At 41.9% G+C, this 22669-nt stretch overlaps 1 protein-coding gene and 3 long non-coding RNA genes across 15 annotated transcripts in view; 3 read left to right on the top strand and 1 right to left on the bottom strand.

The window, feature by feature from the left end:
• bend7 (BEN domain containing 7) overlaps positions 1-22669 on the bottom strand; it is a 152041-nt gene that overhangs the window by 109642 nt on the left and 19730 nt on the right. The window lies entirely within an intron of this gene.
• Positions 2185-5860, top strand: LOC147832740 (uncharacterized). Its single transcript, XR_015514717.2, has 4 exons — positions 2185-2800; positions 2985-3694; positions 3788-4631; positions 4715-5860. It is a non-coding gene; the product is annotated as an uncharacterized LOC147832740 (long non-coding RNA).
• LOC147839651 (uncharacterized) lies at positions 8332-12312 on the top strand. Of its 2 annotated transcripts, none has more exons than XR_015945111.1 (4): positions 8332-9041; positions 9226-9935; positions 10692-10834; positions 11310-12312. It is a non-coding gene; the product is annotated as an uncharacterized LOC147839651 (long non-coding RNA). The 2 variants fall into 2 exon arrangements; XR_015945112.1 differs by having other exon boundaries at positions 9226-9742; positions 10409-10834; positions 11310-12303.
• Positions 16021-21813, top strand: LOC147839652 (uncharacterized). Of its 3 annotated transcripts, XR_015945118.1 has the most exons (7): positions 16021-16073; positions 16258-16967; positions 17061-17941; positions 18034-18854; positions 19039-19233; positions 19418-20224; positions 21303-21806. It is a non-coding gene; the product is annotated as an uncharacterized LOC147839652 (long non-coding RNA). The 3 variants fall into 3 exon arrangements; XR_015945117.1 differs by lacking the exons at positions 16021-16073; positions 16258-16967; positions 17061-17941; positions 19039-19233 and having other exon boundaries at positions 18002-18897; positions 19372-20224; positions 21303-21813; XR_015945116.1 differs by lacking the exons at positions 16021-16073; positions 16258-16967; positions 17061-17941; positions 19039-19233; positions 21303-21806 and adding an exon at positions 20409-20622 and having other exon boundaries at positions 18002-18897; positions 19372-20224.

The following is a 22669-nucleotide window of genomic DNA, read 5'->3' on the forward strand; positions in this document are numbered from 1 at the left end:
GCGACACATGTTTAGCTTGCGTCGCATGTTTTGGTGCACACTTCACATTTTCGATTTTTTTCGTGAGATTTCTATTTTAGACACGGTTTCTATTTTTGCGACACATGTTTAGCTTGTGTCGCATGTTTTGCGTGCACTTCACATTTTCGATTTTTTCCGTAAAATTTCGATTTTAGACACCGTTTCTATTTCTGTGACACATGAATAGCTTGCGTCGCATGTTTTGGTGCACTTCACATTTTCGACTTTCAAGACATTTCGATTTTAGACACCGTTTCTATTTAGCGACACATGTTTAGCTTGTGTCGCATGTTTTTCGTGCACTTCACATTTTTGATTTTTTTTGTGACATTTCTATTTTAGACACGGTTTCTATTTTTGCGACACATGTTTAGCTTGCGTCGCATGTTTTGTGAAGGCATGGTGTAAGGCACTTGACCAGCCAGTGCACACAGCTGCCTCCTGACCAATCAGAGCACCCCAGGCCAACCGGTCGATCAAGAGAGCACATCAGCTTTCAGATTAATCAGCGCACGTACGGCCCATGAAGAGCACATCAGCTTTCAGATTAATAAGCGCACGTACGGCCACCTGACCAACCAGAGGACCCAGGGTCCAACTGACCAGTCAGAGCACACAAGGCAACCTGACCGATCAGAGCACCCTAGCTTTGTAACGTTTAGATTTTATATACCGTTTCTATTTCTGCGACACATGATTAGCTTGCGTCGCATGTTTTGGTGCACTTCACATTTTCGACTTTCGAGACATTTCGATTTTAGACACCGTTTCTATTTAGCGACACATGTTTAGCTTGTGTCGCATGTTTTGCGTGCACTTCACATTTTTGATTTTTTGCGTGACATTTAAATTTTAGACACGGTTTCTATTTTTGCGACACATGTTTAGCTTGCGTCGCATGTTTTGGTGCACACTTCACATTTTTGATTTTTTTCGTGACATTTCAATTTTAGACACGGTTTCTATTTTTGCGACACATGTTTAGCTTGCGTCGCATGTTTTGGTGCACACTTCACATTTTCGATTTTTTTCGTGACATTTCTATTTTAGACACGGTTTCCATTTTTGCGACACATGTTTAGCTTGTGTCGCATGTTTTGCGTGCACTTCACATTTTCGATTTTTTCCGTAAAATTTCGATTTTAGAAACCGTTTCTATTTCTGCGACACATGGTTAGCTTGCGTCGCATGTTTTGGTGCACTTCACATTTTCGACTTTCGAGACATTTCGATTTTAGACACCGTTTCTATTTAGCGACACATGTTTAGCTTGTGTCGCATGTTTTGCGTGCACTTCACATTTTTGATTTTTTTCATGACATTTCTATTTTAGACATGGTTTCTATTTTTGCGACACATGTTTAGCTTGTGTCGCATGTTTTGCGTGCACTTCACATTTTTGATTTTTTTCGTGACATTTCTATTTTAGACATGGTTTCTATTTTTGCGACACATGTTTAGCTTGTGTCGCATGTTTTGCGTGCACTTCACATTTTCGATTTTTTCCGTAAAATTTCGATTTTAGACACCGTTTCTATTTCTGCGACACATGTTTAGCTTGCGTCGCATATTTTGGTGCACTTCACATTTTCGACTTTCGAGACATTTCGATTTTAGACACCGTTTCTATTTAGCGACACATGTTTAGCTTGTGTCGCATGTTTTTCGTGCACTTCACATTTTTGATTTTTTTTGTGACATTTCTATTTTAGACACGGTTTCTATTTTTGCGACACATGTTTAGCTTGCGTCGCATGTTTTGTGAAGGCACGGTGTAAGGCACTTGACCAGCCAGTGCACACAGCTGCCTCCTGACCAATCAGAGCACCCCAGGCCAACCGGTCGATCAAGAGAGCACATCAGCTTTCAGATTAATCAGCGCACGTACGGCCCATGAAGAGCACATCAGCTTTCAGATTAATAAGCGCACGTACGGCCACCTGACCAACCAGAGGACCCAGGGTCCAACTGACCAGTCAGAGCACACAAGGCAACCTGACCGATCAGAGCACCCTAGCTTTGTAACGTTTAGATTTTAAATACCGTTTCTATTTCTGCGACACATGATTAGCTTGCGTCGCATGTTTTGGTGCACTTCACATTTTCGACTTTCGAGACATTTCGATTTTAGACACCGTTTCTATTTTTGCGACACATGTTTAGCTTGCGTCGCATGTTTTGTGAAGGCACGGTGTAAGGCACTTGACCAGCCAGTGCACACAGCTGCCTCCTGACCAATCAGAGCACCCCAGGCCAACCGGTCGATCAAGAGAGCACATCAGCTTTCAGATTAATCAGCGCACGTACGGCCCATGAAGAGCACATCAGCTTTCAGATTAATAAGCGCACGTACGGCCACCTGACCAACCAGAGGACCCAGGGTCCAACTGACCAGTCAGAGCACACAAGGCAACCTGACCGATCAGAGCACCCTAGCTTTGTAACGTTTAGATTTTATATACCGTTTCTATTTCTGCGACACATGATTAGCTTGCGTCGCATGTTTTGGTGCACTTCACATTTTCGACTTTCAAGACATTTCGATTTTAGACACCGTTTCTATTTAGCGACACATGTTTAGCTTGTGTCGCATGTTTTGCGTGCACACTTCACATTTTTGATTTTTTGCGTGACATTTCAATTTTAGACACGGTTTCTATTTTTGCGACACATGTTTAGCTTGCGTCGCATGTTTTGGTGCACACTTCACATTTTCGATTTTTTTCGTGACATTTCTATTTTAGACACGGTTTCTATTTTTGCGACACATGTTTAGCTTGTGTCGCATGTTTTGCGTGCACTTCACATTTTCGATTTTTTCCGTAAAATTTCGATTTTAGACACCGTTTCTATTTCTGTGACACATGAATAGCTTGCGTCGCATGTTTTGGTGCACTTCACATTTTCGACTTTCAAGACATTTCGATTTTAGACACCGTTTCTATTTAGCGACACATGTTTAGCTTGTGTCGCATGTTTTTCGTGCACTTCACATTTTTGATTTTTTTTGTGACATTTCTATTTTAGACACGGTTTCTATTTTTGCGACACATGTTTAGCTTGCGTCGCATGTTTTGTGAAGGCATGGTGTAAGGCACTTGACCAGCCAGTGCACACAGCTGCCTCCTGACCAATCAGAGCACCCCAGGCCAACCGGTCGATCAAGAGAGCACATCAGCTTTCAGATTAATCAGCGCACGTACGGCCCATGAAGAGCACATCAGCTTTCAGATTAATAAGCGCACGTACGGCCACCTGACCAACCAGAGGACCCAGGGTCCAACTGACCAGTCAGAGCACACAAGGCAACCTGACCGATCAGAGCACCCTAGCTTTGTAACGTTTAGATTTTATATACCGTTTCTATTTCTGCGACACATGATTAGCTTGCGTCGCATGTTTTGGTGCACTTCACATTTTCGACTTTCGAGACATTTCGATTTTAGACACCGTTTCTATTTAGCGACACATGTTTAGCTTGTGTCGCATGTTTTGCGTGCACTTCACATTTTTGATTTTTTGCGTGACATTTAAATTTTAGACACGGTTTCTATTTTTGCGACACGTGTTTAGCTTGCGTCGCATGTTTTGGTGCACACTTCACATTTTTGATTTTTTTCATGACATTTCAATTTTAGACACGGTTTCTATTTTTGCGACACATGTTTAGCTTGTGTCGCATGTTTTGCGTGCACTTCACATTTTCGATTTTTTCCGTAAAATTTCGATTTTAGACACCGTTTCTATTTCTGCGACACATGATTAGCTTGCGTCGCATGTTTTGGTGCACTTCACATTTTCGACTTTCGAGACATTTCGATTTTAGACACCGTTTCTATTTAGCGACACATGTTTAGCTTGTGTCGCATGTTTTTCGTGCACTTCACATTTTTGATTTTTTTTGTGACATTTCTATTTTAGACACGGTTTCTATTTTTGCGACACATGTTTAGCTTGCGTCGCATGTTTTGTGAAGGCACGGTGTAAGGCACTTGACCAGCCAGTGCACACAGCTGCCTCCTGACCAATCAGAGCACCCCAGGCCAACCGGTCGATCAAGAGAGCACATCAGCTTTCAGATTAATCAGCGCACGTACGGCCCATGAAGAGCACATCAGCTTTCAGATTAATAAGCGCACGTACGGCCACCTGACCAACCAGAGGACCCAGGGTCCAACTGACCAGTCAGAGCACACAAGGCAACCTGACCGATCAGAGCACCCTAGCTTTGTAACGTTTAGATTTTATATACCGTTTCTATTTCTGCGACACATGATTAGCTTGCGTCGCATGTTTTGGTGCACTTCACATTTTCGACTTTCGAGACATTTCGATTTTAGACACCGTTTCTATTTAGCGACACATGTTTAGCTTGTGTCGCATGTTTTGCGTGCACTTCACATTTTTGATTTTTTGCGTGACATTTAAATTTTAGACACGGTTTCTATTTTTGCGACACATGTTTAGCTTGCGTCGCATGTTTTGGTGCACACTTCACATTTTCGATTTTTTTCGTGACATTTCTATTTTAGACACGGTTTCTATTTTTGCGACACATGTTTAGCTTGTGTCGCATGTTTTGCGTGCACTTCACATTTTCGATTTTTTCCGTGAAATTTCGATTTTAGAAACCGTTTCTATTTCTGCGACACATGTTTAGCTTGCGTCGCACTTCACATTTTCGACTTTCAAGACATTTCTATTTTAGACACCATTTCTATTTTTGCGACACATGTTTAGCTTGTGTCGCATGTTTTTCGTGCACTTCACATTTTTGATTTTTTTTGTGACATTTCTATTTTAGACACGGTTTCTATTTTTGCGACACATGTTTAGCTTGCGTCGCATGTTTTGTGAAGGCACGGTGTAAGGCACTTGACCAGCCAGTGCACACAGCTGCCTCCTGACCAATCAGAGCACCCCAGGCCAACCGGTCGATCAAGAGAGCACATCAGCTTTCAGATTAATCAGCGCACGTACGGCCCATGAAGAGCACATCAGCTTTCAGATTAATAAGCGCACGTACGGCCACCTGACCAACCAGAGGACCCAGGGTCCAACTGACCAGTCAGAGCACACAAGGCAACCTGACCGATCAGAGCACCCTAGCTTTGTAACGTTTAGATTTTATATACCGTTTCTATTTCTGCGACACATGATTAGCTTGCGTCGCATGTTTTGGTGCACTTCACATTTTCGACTTTCGAGACATTTCGATTTTAGACACCGTTTCTATTTAGCGACACATGTTTAGCTTGTGTCGCATGTTTTGCGTGCACTTCACATTTTTGATTTTTTGCGTGACATTTAAATTTTAGACACGGTTTCTATTTTTGCGACACATGTTTAGCTTGCGTCGCATGTTTTGGTGCACACTTCACATTTTCGATTTTTTTCGTGACATTTCTATTTTAGACACGGTTTCTATTTTTGCGACACATGTTTAGCTTGTGTCGCATGTTTTGCGTGCACTTCACATTTTCGATTTTTTCCGTGAAATTTCGATTTTAGAAACCGTTTCTATTTCTGCGACACATGATTAGCTTGCGTCGCATGTTTTGGTGCACTTCACATTTTCGACTTTCGAGACATTTCGATTTTAGACACCGTTTCTATTTTTGCGACACATGTTTAGCTTGTGTCGCATGTTTTGCGTGCACTTCACATTTTTGATTTTTTTCATGACATTTCTATTTTAGACATGGTTTCTATTTTTGCGACACATGTTTAGCTTGTGTCGCATGTTTTGCGTGCACTTCACATTTTTGATTTTTTTCGTGACATTTCTATTTTAGACATGGTTTCTATTTTTGCGACACATGATTAGCTTGTGTCGCATGTTTTGCGTGCACTTCACATTTTCGTTTTTTTCCGTAAAATTTCGATTTTAGACACCGTTTCTATTTCTGCGACACATGTTTAGCTTGCGTCGCATGTTTTGGTGCACTTCACATTTTCGACTTTCAAGACATTTCTATTTTAGACACCATTTCTATTTTTGCGACACATGTTTAGCTTGTGTCGCATGTTTTTCGTGCACTTCACATTTTTGATTTTTTTTGTGACATTTCTATTTTAGACACGGTTTCTATTTTTGCGACACATGTTTAGCTTGCGTCGCATGTTTTGTGAAGGCACGGTGTAAGGCACTTGACCAGCCAGTGCACACAGCTGCCTCCTGACCAATCAGAGCACCCCAGGCCAACCGGTCGATCAAGAGAGCACATCAGCTTTCAGATTAATCAGCGCACGTACGGCCCATGAAGAGCACATCAGCTTTCAGATTAATAAGCGCACGTACGGCCACCTGACCAACCAGAGGACCCAGGGTCCAACTGACCAGTCAGAGCACACAAGGCAACCTGACCGATCAGAGCACCCTAGCTTTGTAACGTTTAGATTTTATATACCGTTTCTATTTCTGCGACACATGATTAGCTTGCGTCGCATGTTTTGGTGCACTTCACATTTTCGACTTTCGAGACATTTCGATTTTAGACACCGTTTCTATTTTTGCGACACATGTTTAGCTTGTGTCGCATGTTTTGCGTGCACTTCACATTTTTGATTTTTTTTGTGACATTTCTATTTTAGACACGGTTTCTATTTTTGCGACACATGTTTAGCTTGCGTCGCATGTTTTGGTGCACACTTCACATTTTTGATTTTTTTCGTGACATTTCAATTTTAGACACGGTTTCTATTTTTGCGACACATGTTTAGCTTGCGTCGCATGTTTTGGTGCACACTTCACATTTTCGATTTTTTTCGTGACATTTCTATTTTAGACACGGTTTCTATTTTTGCGACACATGTTTAGCTTGTGTCGCATGTTTTGCGTGCACTTCACATTTTCGACTTTCGAGACATTTCGATTTTAGACACCGTTTCTATTTAGCGACACATGTTTAGCTTGTGTCGCATGTTTTTCGTGCACTTCACATTTTTGATTTTTTTGGTGACATTTCTATTTTAGACACGGTTTCTATTTTTGCGACACATGTTTAGCTTGCATCGCATGTTTTGTGAAGGCACGGTGTAAGGCACTTGACCAGCCAGTGCACACAGTTGCCTCCTGACCAATCAGAGCACCCCAGGCCAACCGGTCGATCAAGAGAGCACATCAGCTTTCAGATTAATCAGCGCACGTACGGCCCATGAAGAGCACATCAGCTTTCAGATTAATAAGCGCACGTACGGCCACCTGACCAACCAGAGGACCCAGGGTCCAACTGACCAGTCAGAGCACACAAGGCAACCTGACCGATCAGAGCACCCTAGCTTTGTAACGTTTAGATTTTATATACCGTTTCTATTTCTGCGACACATGATTAGCTTGCGTCGCATGTTTTGGTGCACTTCACATTTTCGACTTTCGAGACATTTCGATTTTAGACACCGTTTCTATTTTTGCGACACATGTTTAGCTTGTGTCGCATGTTTTGCGTGCACTTCACATTTTTGATTTTTTTTGTGACATTTCTATTTTAGACACGGTTTCTATTTTTGCGACACATGTTTAGCTTGCGTCGCATGTTTTGTGAAGGCACGGTGTAAGGCACTTGACCAGCCAGTGCACACAGCTGCCTCCTGACCAATCAGAGCACCCCAGGCCAACCGGTCGATCAAGAGAGCACATCAGCTTTCAGATTAATCAGCGCACGTACGGCCCATGAAGAGCACATCAGCTTTCAGATTAATAAGCGCACGTACGGCCACCTGACCAACCAGAGGACCCAGGGTCCAACTGACCAGTCAGAGCACACAAGGCAACCTGACCGATCAGAGCACCCTAGCTTTGTAACGTTTAGATTTTATATACCGTTTCTATTTCTGCGACACATGATTAGCTTGCGTCGCATGTTTTGGTGCACTTTTGAGACATTTCGATTTTAGACACCGTTTCTATTTTTGCGACACATGTTTAGCTTGTGTCGCATGTCTTGCGTGCACTTCACATTTTTGATTTTTTTTGTGACATTTCTATTTTAGACACGGTTTCTATTTTTGCGACACATGTTTAGCTTGTGTCGCATGTTTTGGTGCACACTTCACATTTTTGATTTTTTTCGTGACATTTCAATTTTAGACACGGTTTCTATTTTTGCGACACATGTTTAGCTTGCGTTGCATGTTTTGGTGCACACTTCACATTTTCGATTTTTTTCGTGACATTTCTATTTTAGACACGGTTTCTATTTTTGCGACACATGTTTAGCTTGTGTCGCATGTTTTGCGTGCAATTCACATTTTCGACTTTCGAGACATTTCGATTTTAGACACCGTTTCTATTTAGCGACACATGTTTAGCTTGTGTCGCATGTTTTTCGTGCACTTCACATTTTTGATTTTTTTGGTGACATTTCTATTTTAGACACGGTTTCTATTTTTGCGACACATGTTTAGCTTGCGTCGCATGTTTTGTGAAGGCACGGTGTAAGGCACTTGACCAGCCAGTGCACACAGTTGCCTCCTGACCAATCAGAGCACCCCAGGCCAACCGGTCGATCAAGAGAGCACATCAGCTTTCAGATTAATCAGCGCACGTACGGCCCATGAAGAGCACATCAGCTTTCAGATTAATAAGCGCACGTACGGCCACCTGACCAACCAGAGGACCCAGGGTCCAACTGACCAGTCAGAGCACACAAGGCAACCTGACCGATCAGAGCACCCTAGCTTTGTAACGTTTAGATTTTATATACCGTTTCTATTTCTGCGACACATGATTAGCTTGCGTCGCATGTTTTGGTGCACTTCACATTTTCGACTTTCGAGACATTTCGATTTTAGACACCGTTTCTATTTAGCGACACATGTTTAGCTTGTGTCGCATGTTTTGCGTGCACTTCACATTTTTGATTTTTTGCGTGACATTTAAATTTTAGACACGGTTTCTATTTTTGCGACACATGTTTAGCTTGCGTCGCATGTTTTGGTGCACACTTCACATTTTCGATTTTTTTCGTGACATTTCTATTTTAGACACGGTTTCTATTTTTGCGACACATGTTTAGCTTGTGTCGCATGTTTTGCGTGCACTTCACATTTTCGATTTTTTCCGTAAAATTTCGATTTTAGAAACCGTTTCTATTTCTGCGACACATGGTTAGCTTGCGTCGCATGTTTTGGTGCACTTCACATTTTCGACTTTCGAGACATTTCGATTTTAGACACCGTTTCTATTTAGCGACACATGTTTAGCTTGTGTCGCATGTTTTGCGTGCACTTCACATTTTTGATTTTTTTTGTGACATTTCTATTTTAGACACGGTTTCAATTTTTGCGACACATGTTTAGCTTGCGTCGCATGTTTTGTGAAGGCACGGTGTAAGGCACTTGACCAGCCAGTGCACACAGCTGCCTCCTGACCAATCAGAGCACCCCAGGCCAACCGGTCGATCAAGAGAGCACATCAGCTTTCAGATTAATCAGCGCACGTACGGCCCATGAAGAGCACATCAGCTTTCAGATTAATAAGCGCACGTACGGCCACCTGACCAACCAGAGGACCCAGGGTCCAACTGACCAGTCAGAGCACACAAGGCAACCTGACCGATCAGAGCACCCTAGCTTTGTAACGTTTAGATTTTATATACCGTTTCTATTTCTGCGACACATGATTAGCTTGCGTCGCATGTTTTGGTGCACTTCACATTTTCGACTTTCGAGACATTTCGATTTTAGACACCGTTTCTATTTAGCGACACATGTTTAGCTTGTGTCGCAGGTTTTGCGTGCACTTCACATTTTTGATTTTTTGCGTGACATTTAAATTTTAGACACGGTTTCTATTTTTGCGACACATGTTTAGCTTGCGTCGCATGTTTTGGTGCACACTTCACATTTTCGATTTTTTTCGTGACATTTCTATTTTAGACACGGTTTCTATTTTTGCGACACATGTTTAGCTTGTGTCGCATGTTTTGCGTGCACTTCACATTTTCGATTTTTTCCGTAATATTTCGATTTTAGAAACCGTTTCTATTTCTGCGACACATGATTAGCTTGCGTCGCATGTTTTGGTGCACTTCACATTTTCGACTTTCGAGACATTTCGATTTTAGACACCGTTTCTATTTTTGCGACACATGTTTAGCTTGTGTCGCATGTTTTGCGTGCACTTCACATTTTTGATTTTTTTCATGACATTTCTATTTTAGACATGGTTTCTATTTTTGCGACACATGTTTAGCTTGTGTCGCATGTTTTGCGTGCACTTCACATTTTTGATTTTTTTCGTGACATTTCTATTTTAGACATGGTTTCTATTTTTGCGACACATGTTTAGCTTGTGTCGCATGTTTTGCGTGCACTTCACATTTTCGATTTTTTCCGTAAAATTTCGATTTTAGACACCGTTTCTATTTCTGCGACACATGATTAGCTTGCGTCGCATGTTTTGGTGCACTTCACATTTTCGACTTTCGAGACATTTCGATTTTAGACACCGTTTCTATTTAGCGACACATGTTTAGCTTGTGTCGCATGTTTTTCGTGCACTTCACATTTTTGATTTTTTTTGTGACATTTCTATTTTAGACACGGTTTCTATTTTTGCGACACATGTTTAGCTTGTGTCGCATGTTTTGCGTGCACTTCACATTTTTGATTTTTTGCGTGACATTTAAATTTTAGACACGGTTTCTATTTTTGCGACACATGTTTAGCTTGCGTCGCATGTTTTGGTGCACACTTCACATTTTCGATTTTTTTCGTGACATTTCTATTTTAGACACGGTTTCTATTTTTGCGACACATGTTTAGCTTGTGTCGCATGTTTTGCGTGCACTTCACATTTTCGATTTTTTCCGTGAAATTTCGATTTTAGAAACCGTTTCTATTTCTGCGACACATGATTAGCTTGCGTCGCATGTTTTGGTGCACTTCACATTTTCGACTTTCGAGACATTTCGATTTTAGACACCGTTTCTATTTTTGCGACACATGTTTAGCTTGTGTCGCATGTTTTGCGTGCACTTCACATTTTTGATTTTTTTCATGACATTTCTATTTTAGACATGGTTTCTATTTTTGCGACACATGTTTAGCTTGTGTCGCATGTTTTGCGTGCACTTCACATTTTTGATTTTTTTCGTGACATTTCTATTTTAGACATGGTTTCTATTTTTGCGACACATGATTAGCTTGTGTCGCATGTTTTGCGTGCACTTCACATTTTTGTTTTTTTCCGTAAAATTTCGATTTTAGACACCGTTTCTATTTCTGCGACACATGTTTAGCTTGCGTCGCATGTTTTGGTGCACTTCACATTTTCGACTTTCAAGACATTTCTATTTTAGACACCATTTCTATTTTTGCGACACATGTTTAGCTTGTGTCGCATGTTTTTCGTGCACTTCACATTTTTGATTTTTTTTGTGACATTTCTATTTTAGACACGGTTTCTATTTTTGCGACACATGTTTAGCTTGCGTCGCATGTTTTGTGAAGGCACGGTGTAAGGCACTTGACCAGCCAGTGCACACAGCTGCCTCCTGACCAATCAGAGCACCCCAGGCCAACCGGTCGATCAAGAGAGCACATCAGCTTTCAGATTAATCAGCGCACGTACGGCCCATGAAGAGCACATCAGCTTTCAGATTAATAAGCGCACGTACGGCCACCTGACCAACCAGAGGACCCAGGGTCCAACTGACCAGTCAGAGCACACAAGGCAACCTGACCGATCAGAGCACCCTAGCTTTGTAACGTTTAGATTTTATATACCGTTTCTATTTCTGCGACACATGATTAGCTTGCGTCGCATGTTTTGGTGCACTTCACATTTTCGACTTTCGAGACATTTCGATTTTAGACACCGTTTCTATTTTTGCGACACATGTTTAGCTTGTGTCGCATGTTTTGCGTGCACTTCACATTTTTGATTTTTTTTGTGACATTTCTATTTTAGACACGGTTTCTATTTTTGCGACACATGTTTAGCTTGTGTCGCATGTTTTGGTGCACACTTCACATTTTTGATTTTTTTCGTGACATTTCAATTTTAGACACGGTTTCTATTTTTGCGACACATGTTTAGCTTGCGTCGCATGTTTTGGTGCACACTTCACATTTTCGATTTTTTTCGTGACATTTCTATTTTAGACACGGTTTCTATTTTTGCGACACATGTTTAGCTTGTGTCGCATGTTTTGCGTGCACTTCACATTTTTGATTTTTTTCGTGACATTTCTATTTTAGACATGGTTTCTATTTTTGCGACACATGTTTAGCTTGTGTCGCATGTTTTGCGTGCACTTCACATTTTCGATTTTTTCCGTAAAATTTCGATTTTAGACACCGTTTCTATTTCTGCGACACATGTTTAGCTTGCGTCGCATATTTTGGTGCACTTCACATTTTCGACTTTCGAGACATTTCGATTTTAGACACCGTTTCTATTTAGCGACACATGTTTAGCTTGTGTCGCATGTTTTTCGTGCACTTCACATTTTTGATTTTTTTTGTGACATTTCTATTTTAGACACGGTTTCTATTTTTGCGACACATGTTTAGCTTGCGTCGCATGTTTTGTGAAGGCACGGTGTAAGGCACTTGACCAGCCAGTGCACACAGCTGCCTCCTGACCAATCAGAGCACCCCAGGCCAACCGGTCGATCAAGAGAGCACATCAGCTTTCAGATTAATCAGCGCACGTACGGCCCATGAAGAGCACATCAGCTTTCAGATTAATAAGCGCACGTACGGCCACCTGACCAACCAGAGGACCCAGGGTCCAACTGACCAGTCAGAGCACACAAGGCAACCTGACCGATCAGAGCACCCTAGCTTTGTAACGTTTAGATTTTAAATACCGTTTCTATTTCTGCGACACATGATTAGCTTGCGTCGCATGTTTTGGTGCACTTCACATTTTCGACTTTCGAGACATTTCGATTTTAGACACCGTTTCTATTTTTGCGACACATGTTTAGCTTGCGTCGCATGTTTTGTGAAGGCACGGTGTAAGGCACTTGACCAGCCAGTGCACACAGCTGCCTCCTGACCAATCAGAGCACCCCAGGCCAACCGGTCGATCAAGAGAGCACATCAGCTTTCAGATTAATCAGCGCACGTACGGCCCATGAAGAGCACATCAGCTTTCAGATTAATAAGCGCACGTACGGCCACCTGACCAACCAGAGGACCCAGGGTCCAACTGACCAGTCAGAGCACACAAGGCAACCTGACCGATCAGAGCACCCTAGCTTTGTAACGTTTAGATTTTATATACCGTTTCTATTTCTGCGACACATGATTAGCTTGCGTCGCATGTTTTGGTGCACTTCACATTTTCGACTTTCAAGACATTTCGATTTTAGACACCGTTTCTATTTAGCGACACATGTTTAGCTTGTGTCGCATGTTTTGCGTGCACACTTCACATTTTTGATTTTTTGCGTGACATTTCAATTTTAGACACGGTTTCTATTTTTGCGACACATGTTTAGCTTGCGTCGCATGTTTTGGTGCACACTTCACATTTTCGATTTTTTTCGTGACATTTCTATTTTAGACACGGTTTCTATTTTTGCGACACATGTTTAGCTTGTGTCGCATGTTTTGCGTGCACTTCACATTTTCGATTTTTTCCGTAAAATTTCGATTTTAGACACCGTTTCTATTTCTGTGACACATGAATAGCTTGCGTCGCATGTTTTGGTGCACTTCACATTTTCGACTTTCAAGACATTTCGATTTTAGACACCGTTTCTATTTAGCGACACATGTTTAGCTTGTGTCGCATGTTTTTCGTGCACTTCACATTTTTGATTTTTTTTGTGACATTTCTATTTTAGACACGGTTTCTATTTTTGCGACACATGTTTAGCTTGCGTCGCATGTTTTGTGAAGGCATGGTGTAAGGCACTTGACCAGCCAGTGCACACAGCTGCCTCCTGACCAATCAGAGCACCCCAGGCCAACCGGTCGATCAAGAGAGCACATCAGCTTTCAGATTAATCAGCGCACGTACGGCCCATGAAGAGCACATCAGCTTTCAGATTAATAAGCGCACGTACGGCCACCTGACCAACCAGAGGACCCAGGGTCCAACTGACCAGTCAGAGCACACAAGGCAACCTGACCGATCAGAGCACCCTAGCTTTGTAACGTTTAGATTTTATATACCGTTTCTATTTCTGCGACACATGATTAGCTTGCGTCGCATGTTTTGGTGCACTTCACATTTTCGACTTTCGAGACATTTCGATTTTAGACACCGTTTCTATTTAGCGACACATGTTTAGCTTGTGTCGCATGTTTTGCGTGCACTTCACATTTTTGATTTTTTGCGTGACATTTAAATTTTAGACACGGTTTCTATTTTTGCGACACGTGTTTAGCTTGCGTCGCATGTTTTGGTGCACACTTCACATTTTTGATTTTTTTCATGACATTTCAATTTTAGACACGGTTTCTATTTTTGCGACACATGTTTAGCTTGCGTCGCATGTTTTGGTGCACACTTCACATTTTCGATTTTTTTCGTGACATTTCTATTTTAGACACGGTTTCCATTTTTGCGACACATGTTTAGCTTGTGTCGCATGTTTTGCGTGCACTTCACATTTTCGATTTTTTCCGTAAAATTTCGATTTTAGACACCGTTTCTATTTCTGCGACACATGTTTAGCTTGCGTCGCATATTTTGGTGCACTTCACATTTTCGACTTTCGAGACATTTTGATTTTAGACACCGTTTCTATTTAGCGACACATGTTTAGCTTGTGTCGCATGTTTTTCGTGCACTTCACATTTTTGATTTTTTTTGTGACATTTCTATTTTAGACACGGTTTCTATTTTTGCGACACATGTTTAGCTTGCGTCGCATGTTTTGTGAAGGCACGGTGTAAGGCACTTGACCAGCCAGTGCACACAGCTGCCTCCTGACCAATCAGAGCACCCCAGGCCAACCGGTCGATCAAGAGAGCACATCAGCTTTCAGATTAATCAGCGCACGTACGGCCCATGAAGAGCACATCAGCTTTCAGATTAATAAGCGCACGTACGGCCACCTGACCAACCAGAGGACCCAGGGTCCAACTGACCAGTCAGAGCACACAAGGCAACCTGACCGATCAGAGCACCCTAGCTTTGTAACGTTTAGATTTTATATACCGTTTCTATTTCTGCGACACATGATTAGCTTGCGTCGCATGTTTTGGTGCACTTCACATTTTCGACTTTCGAGACATTTCGATTTTAGACACCGTTTCTATTTTTGCGACACATGTTTAGCTTGTGTCGCATGTTTTGCGTGCACTTCACATTTTTGATTTTTTTCGTGACATTTCTATTTTAGACATGGTTTCTATTTTTGCGACACATGTTTAGCTTGTGTCGCATGTTTTTCGTGCACTTCACATTTTTGATTTTTTTTGTGACATTTCTATTTTAGACACGGTTTCTATTTTTGCGACACATGTTTAGCTTGCGTCGCATGTTTTGTGAAGGCACGGTGTAAGGCACTTGACCAGCCAGTGCACACAGCTGCCTCCTGACCAATCAGAGCACCCCAGGCCAACCGGTCGATCAAGAGAGCACATCAGCTTTCAGATTAATCAGCGCACGTACGGCCCATGAAGAGCACATCAGCTTTCAGATTAATAAGCGCACGTACGGCCACCTGACCAACCAGAGGACCCAGGGTCCAACTGACCAGTCAGAGCACACAAGGCAACCTGACCGATCAGAGCACCCTAGCTTTGTAACGTTTAGATTTTATATACCGTTTCTATTTCTGCGACACATGATTAGCTTGCGTCGCATGTTTTGGTGCACTTCACATTTTCGACTTTCAAGACATTTCGATTTTAGACACCGTTTCTATTTAGCGACACATGTTTAGCTTGTGTCGCATGTTTTGCGTGCACACTTCACATTTTTGATTTTTTGCGTGACATTTCAATTTTAGACACGGTTTCTATTTTTGCGACACATGTTTAGCTTGCGTCGCATGTTTTGGTGCACACTTCACATTTTCGATTTTTTTCGTGACATTTCTATTTTAGACACGGTTTCTATTTTTGCGACACATGTTTAGCTTGTGTCGCATGTTTTGCGTGCACTTCACATTTTCGATTTTTTCCGTAAAATTTCGATTTTAGACACCGTTTCTATTTCTGCGACACATGATTAGCTTGCGTCGCATGTTTTGGTGCACTTCACATTTTCGACTTTCAAGACATTTCGATTTTAGACACCGTTTCTATTTAGCGACACATGTTTAGCTTGTGTCGCATGTTTTTCGTGCACTTCACATTTTTGATTTTTTTTGTGACATTTCTATTTTAGACACGGTTTCTATTTTTGCGACACATGTTTAGCTTGCGTCGCATGTTTTGTGAAGGCACGGTGTAAGGCACTTGACCAGCCAGTGCACACAGCTGCTTCCTGACCAATCAGAGCACCCCAGGCCAACCGGTCGATCAAGAGAGCACATCAGCTTTCAGATTAATCAGCGCACGTACGGCCCATGAAGAGCACATCAGCTTTCAGATTAATAAGCGCACGTACGGCCACCTGACCAACCAGAGGACCCAGGGTCCAACTGACCAGTCAGAGCACACAAGGCAACCTGACCGATCAGAGCACCCTAGCTTTGTAACGTTTAGATTTTATATACTGTTTCTATTTCTGCGACACATGATTAGCTTGCGTCGCATGTTTTGGTGCACTTCACATTTTCGACTTTCGAGACATTTCGATTTTAGACACCGTTTCTATTTAGCGACACATGTTTAGCTTGTGTCGGATGTTTTGCATGCACTTCACATTTTTGATTTTTTGCGTGACATTTCAATTTTAGACACGGTTTCTATTTTTGCGACACATGTTTAGCTTGCGTCGCATGTTTTGGTGCACACTTCACATTTTCGATTTTTTTCGTGACATTTCTATTTTAGACACGGTTTCTATTTTTGCGACACATGTTTAGCTTGTGTCGCATGTTTTGCGTGCACTTCACATTTTCGATTTTTTCCGTAAAATTTCGATTTTAGAAACCGTTTCTATTTCTGCGACACATGATTAGCTTGCGTCGCATGTTTTGGTGCACTTCACATTTTCGACTTTCGAGACATTTTGATTTTAGACACCGTTTCTATTTAGCGACACATGTTTAGCTTGTGTCGCATGTTTTTCGTGCACTTCACATTTTTGATTTTTTTTGTGACATTTCTATTTTAGACACGGTTTCTATTTTTGCGACACATGTTTAGCTTGCGTCGCATGTTTTGTGAAGGCACGGTGTAAGGCACTTGACCAGCCAGTGCACACAGCTGCCTCCTGACCAATCAGAGCACCCCAGCCCAACCGGTCGATCAAGAGAGCACATCAGCTTTCAGATTAATCAGCGCACGTACGGCCCATGAAGAGCACATCAGCTTTCAGATTAATAAGCGCACGTACGGCCACCTGACCAACCAGAGGACCCAGGGTCCAACTGACCAGTCAGAGCACACAAGGCAACCTGACCGATCAGAGCACCCTAGCTTTGTAACGTTTAGATTTTATATACCGTTTCTATTTCTGCGACACATGATTAGCTTGCGTCGCATGTTTTGGTGCACTTCACATTTTCGACTTTCAAGACATTTCGATTTTAGACACCGTTTCTATTTAGCGACACATGTTTAGCTTGTGTCGCATGTTTTGCGTGCACACTTCACATTTTTGATTTTTTGCGTGACATTTCAATTTTAGACACGGTTTCTATTTTTGCGACACATGTTTAGCTTGCGTCGCATGTTTTGGTGCACACTTCACATTTTCGATTTTTTTCGTGACATTTCTATTTTAGACACGGTTTCTATTTTTGCGACACATGTTTAGCTTGTGTCGCATGTTTTGCGTGCACTTCACATTTTCGATTTTTTCCGTAAAATTTCGATTTTAGACACCGTTTCTATTTCTGTGACACATGAATAGCTTGCGTCGCATGTTTTGGTGCACTTCACATTTTCGACTTTCAAGACATTTCGATTTTAGACACCGTTTCTATTTAGCGACACATGTTTAGCTTGTGTCGCATGTTTTTCGTGCACTTCACATTTTTTATTTTTTTTGTGACATTTCTATTTTAGACACGGTTTCTATTTTTGCGACACATGTTTAGCTTGCGTCGCATGTTTTGTGAAGGCATGGTGTAAGGCACTTGACCAGCCAGTGCACACAGCTGCCTCCTGACCAATCAGAGCACCCCAGGCCAACCGGTCGCTCAAGAGAGCACATCAGCTTTCAGATTAATCAGCGCACGTACGGCCCATGAAGAGCACATCAGCTTTCAGATTAATAAGCGCACGTACGGCCACCTGACCAACCAGAGGACCCAGGGTCCAACTGACCAGTCAGAGCACACAAGGCAACCTGACCGATCAGAGCACCCTAGCTTTGTAACGTTTAGATTTTATATACCGTTTCTATTTCTGCGACACATGATTAGCTTGCGTCGCATGTTTAGGTGCACTTCACATTTTCGACTTTCGAGACATTTCGATTTTAGACACCGTTTCTATTTAGCGACACATGTTTAGCTTGTGTCGCATGTTTTGCGTGCACTTCACATTTTTGATTTTTTGCGTGACATTTAAATTTTAGACACGGTTTCTATTTTTGCGACACATGTTTAGCTTGCGTCGCATGTTTTGGTGCACACTTCACATTTTTGATTTTTTTCGTGACATTTCAATTTTAGACACGGTTTCTATTTTTGCGACACATGTTTAGCTTGCGTCGCATGTTTTGGTGCACACTTCACATTTTCGATTTTTTTCGTGACATTTCTATTTTAGACACGGTTTCCATTTTTGCGACACATGTTTAGCTTGTGTCGCATGTTTTGCGTGCACTTCACATTTTCGATTTTTTCCGTAAAATTTCGATTTTAGAAACCGTTTCTATTTCTGCGACACATGGTTAGCTTGCGTCGCATGTTTTGGTGCACTTCACATTTTCGACTTTCGAGACATTTCGATTTTAGACACCGTTTCTATTTAGCGACACATGTTTAGCTTGTGTCGCATGTTTTGCGTGCACTTCACATTTTTGATTTTTTTCATGACATTTCTATTTTAGACATGGTTTCTATTTTTGCGACACATGTTTAGCTTGTGTCGCATGTTTTGCGTGCACTTCACATTTTTGATTTTTTTCGTGACATTTCTATTTTAGACATGGTTTCTATTTTTGCGACACATGTTTAGCTTGTGTCGCATGTTTTGCGTGCACTTCACATTTTCGATTTTTTCCGTAAAATTTCGATTTTAGACACCGTTTCTATTTCTGCGACACATGTTTAGCTTGCGTCGCATATTTTGGTGCACTTCACATTTTCGACTTTCGAGACATTTCGATTTTAGACACCGTTTCTATTTAGCGACACATGTTTAGCTTGTGTCGCATGTTTTTCGTGCACTTCACATTTTTGATTTTTTTTGTGACATTTCTATTTTAGACACGGTTTCTATTTTTGCGACACATGTTTAGCTTGCGTCGCATGTTTTGTGAAGGCATGGTGTAAGGCACTTGACCAGCCAGTGCACACAGCTGCCTCCTGACCAATCAGAGCACCCCAGGCCAACCGGTCGATCAAGAGAGCACATCAGCTTTCAGATTAATCAGCGCACGTACGGCCCATGAAGAGCACATCAGCTTTCAGATTAATAAGCGCACGTACGGCCACCTGACCAACCAGAGGACCCAGGGTCCAACTGACCAGTCAGAGCACACAAGGCAACCTGACCGATCAGAGCACCCTAGCTTTGTAACGTTTAGATTTTATATACCGTTTCTATTTCTGCGACACATGATTAGCTTGCGTCGCATGTTTAGGTGCACTTCACATTTTCGACTTTCGAGACATTTCGATTTTAGACACCGTTTCTATTTAGCGACACATGTTTAGCTTGTGTCGCATGTTTTGCGTGCACTTCACATTTTTGATTTTTTGCGTGACATTTAAATTTTAGACACGGTTTCTATTTTTGCGACACATGTTTAGCTTGCGTCGCATGTTTTGGTGCACACTTCACATTTTTGATTTTTTTCGTGACATTTCAATTTTAGACACGGTTTCTATTTTTGCGACACATGTTTAGCTTGCGTCGCATGTTTTGGTGCACACTTCACATTTTCGATTTTTTTCGTGACATTTCTATTTTAGACACGGTTTCCATTTTTGCGACACATGTTTAGCTTGTGTCGCATGTTTTGCGTGCACTTCACATTTTCGATTTTTTCCGTAAAATTTCGATTTTAGAAACCGTTTCTATTTCTGCGACACATGGTTAGCTTGCGTCGCATGTTTTGGTGCACTTCACATTTTCGACTTTCGAGACATTTCGATTTTAGACACCGTTTCTATTTAGCGACACATGTTTAGCTTGTGTCGCATGTTTTGCGTGCACTTCACATTTTTGATTTTTTTCATGACATTTCTATTTTAGACATGGTTTCTATTTTTGCGACACATGTTTAGCTTGTGTCGCATGTTTTGCGTGCACTTCACATTTTTGATTTTTTTCGTGACATTTCTATTTTAGACATGGTTTCTATTTTTGCGACACATGTTTAGCTTGTGTCGCATGTTTTGCGTGCACTTCACATTTTCGATTTTTTCCGTAAAATTTCGATTTTAGACACCGTTTCTATTTCTGCGACACATGTTTAGCTTGCGTCGCATATTTTGGTGCACTTCACATTTTCGACTTTCGAGACATTTCGATTTTAGACACCGTTTCTATTTAGCGACACATGTTTAGCTTGTGTTGCATGTTTTTCGTGCACTTCACATTTTTGATTTTTTTTGTGACATTTCTATTTTAGACACGGTTTCTATTTTTGCGACACATGTTTAGCTTGCGTCGCATGTTTTGTGAAGGCACGGTGTAAGGCACTTGACCAGCCAGTGCACACAGCTGCCTCCTGACCAATCAGAGCACCCCAGGCCAACCGGTCGATCAAGAGAGCACATCAGCTTTCAGATTAATCAGCGCACGTACGGCCCATGAAGAGCACATCAGCTTTCAGATTAATAAGCGCACGTACGGCCACCTGACCAACCAGAGGACCCAGGGTCCAACTGACCAGTCAGAGGACACAAGGCAACCTGACCGATCAGAGCACCCTAGCTTTGTAACGTTTAGATTTTATATACCGTTTCTATTTCTGCGACACATGATTAGCTTGCGTCGCATGTTTTGGTGCACTTCACATTTTCGACTTTCGAGACATTTCGATTTTAGACACCGTTTCTATTTTTGCGACACATGTTTAGCTTGTGTCGCATGTTTTGCGTGCACTTCACATTTTTGATTTTTTTCGTGACATTTCTATTTTAGACATGGTTTCTATTTTTGCGACACATGTTTAGCTTGTGTCGCATGTTTTTCGTGCACTTCACATTTTTGATTTTTTTTGTGACATTTCTATTTTAGACACGGTTTCTATTTTTGCGACACATGTTTAGCTTGCGTCGCATGTTTTGTGAAGGCACGGTGTAAGGCACTTGACCAGCCAGTGCACACAGCTGCCTCCTGACCAATCAGAGCACCCCAGGCCAACCGGTCGATCAAGAGAGCACATCAGCTTTCAGATTAATCAGCGCACGTACGGCCCATGAAGAGCACATCAGCTTTCAGATTAATAAGCGCACGTACTGCCACCTGACCAACCAGAGGACCCAGGGTCCAACTGACCAGTCAGAGCACACAAGGCAACCTGACCGATCAGAGCACCCTAGCTTTGTAACGTTTAGATTTTATATACCGTTTCTATTTCTGCGACACATGATTAGCTTGCGTCGCATGTTTTGGTGCACTTCACATTTTCGACTTTCAAGACATTTCGATTTTAGACACCGTTTCTATTTAGCGACACATGTTTAGCTTGTGTCGCATGTTTTGCGTGCACACTTCACATTTTTGATTTTTTGCGTGACATTTCAATTTTAGACACGGTTTCTATTTTTGCGACACATGTTTAGCTTGCGTCGCATGTTTTGGTGCACACTTCACATTTTCGATTTTTTTCGTGACATTTCTATTTTAGACACGGTTTCTATTTTTGCGACACATGTTTAGCTTGTGTCGCATGTTTTGCGTGCACTTCACATTTTCGATTTTTTCCGTAAAATTTCGATTTTAGACACCGTTTCTATTTCTGCGACACATGATTAGCTTGCGTCGCATGTTTTGGTGCACTTCACATTTTCGACTTTCAAGACATTTCGATTTTAGACACCGTTTCTATTTAGCGACACATGTTTAGCTTGTGTCGCATGTTTTTCGTGCACTTCACATTTTTGATTTTTTTTGTGACATTTCTATTTTAGACACGGTTTCTATTTTTGCGACACATGTTTAGCTTGCGTCGCATGTTTTGTGAAGGCACGGTGTAAGGCACTTGACCAGCCAGTGCACACAGCTGCTTCCTGACCAATCAGAGCACCCCAGGCCAACCGGTCGATCAAGAGAGCACATCAGCTTTCAGATTAATCAGCGCACGTACGGCCCATGAAGAGCACATCAGCTTTCAGATTAATAAGCGCACGTACGGCCACCTGACCAACCAGAGGACCCAGGGTCCAACTGACCAGTCAGAGCACACAAGGCAACCTGACCGATCAGAGCACCCTAGCTTTGT

This window comes from Danio rerio, chromosome 18, assembly GCF_052040795.2.
Source record: "Danio rerio strain M-AB ecotype USA chromosome 18, GRCz13ab, whole genome shotgun sequence".
NCBI lineage: Eukaryota > Metazoa > Chordata > Actinopteri > Cypriniformes > Danionidae > Danio > Danio rerio.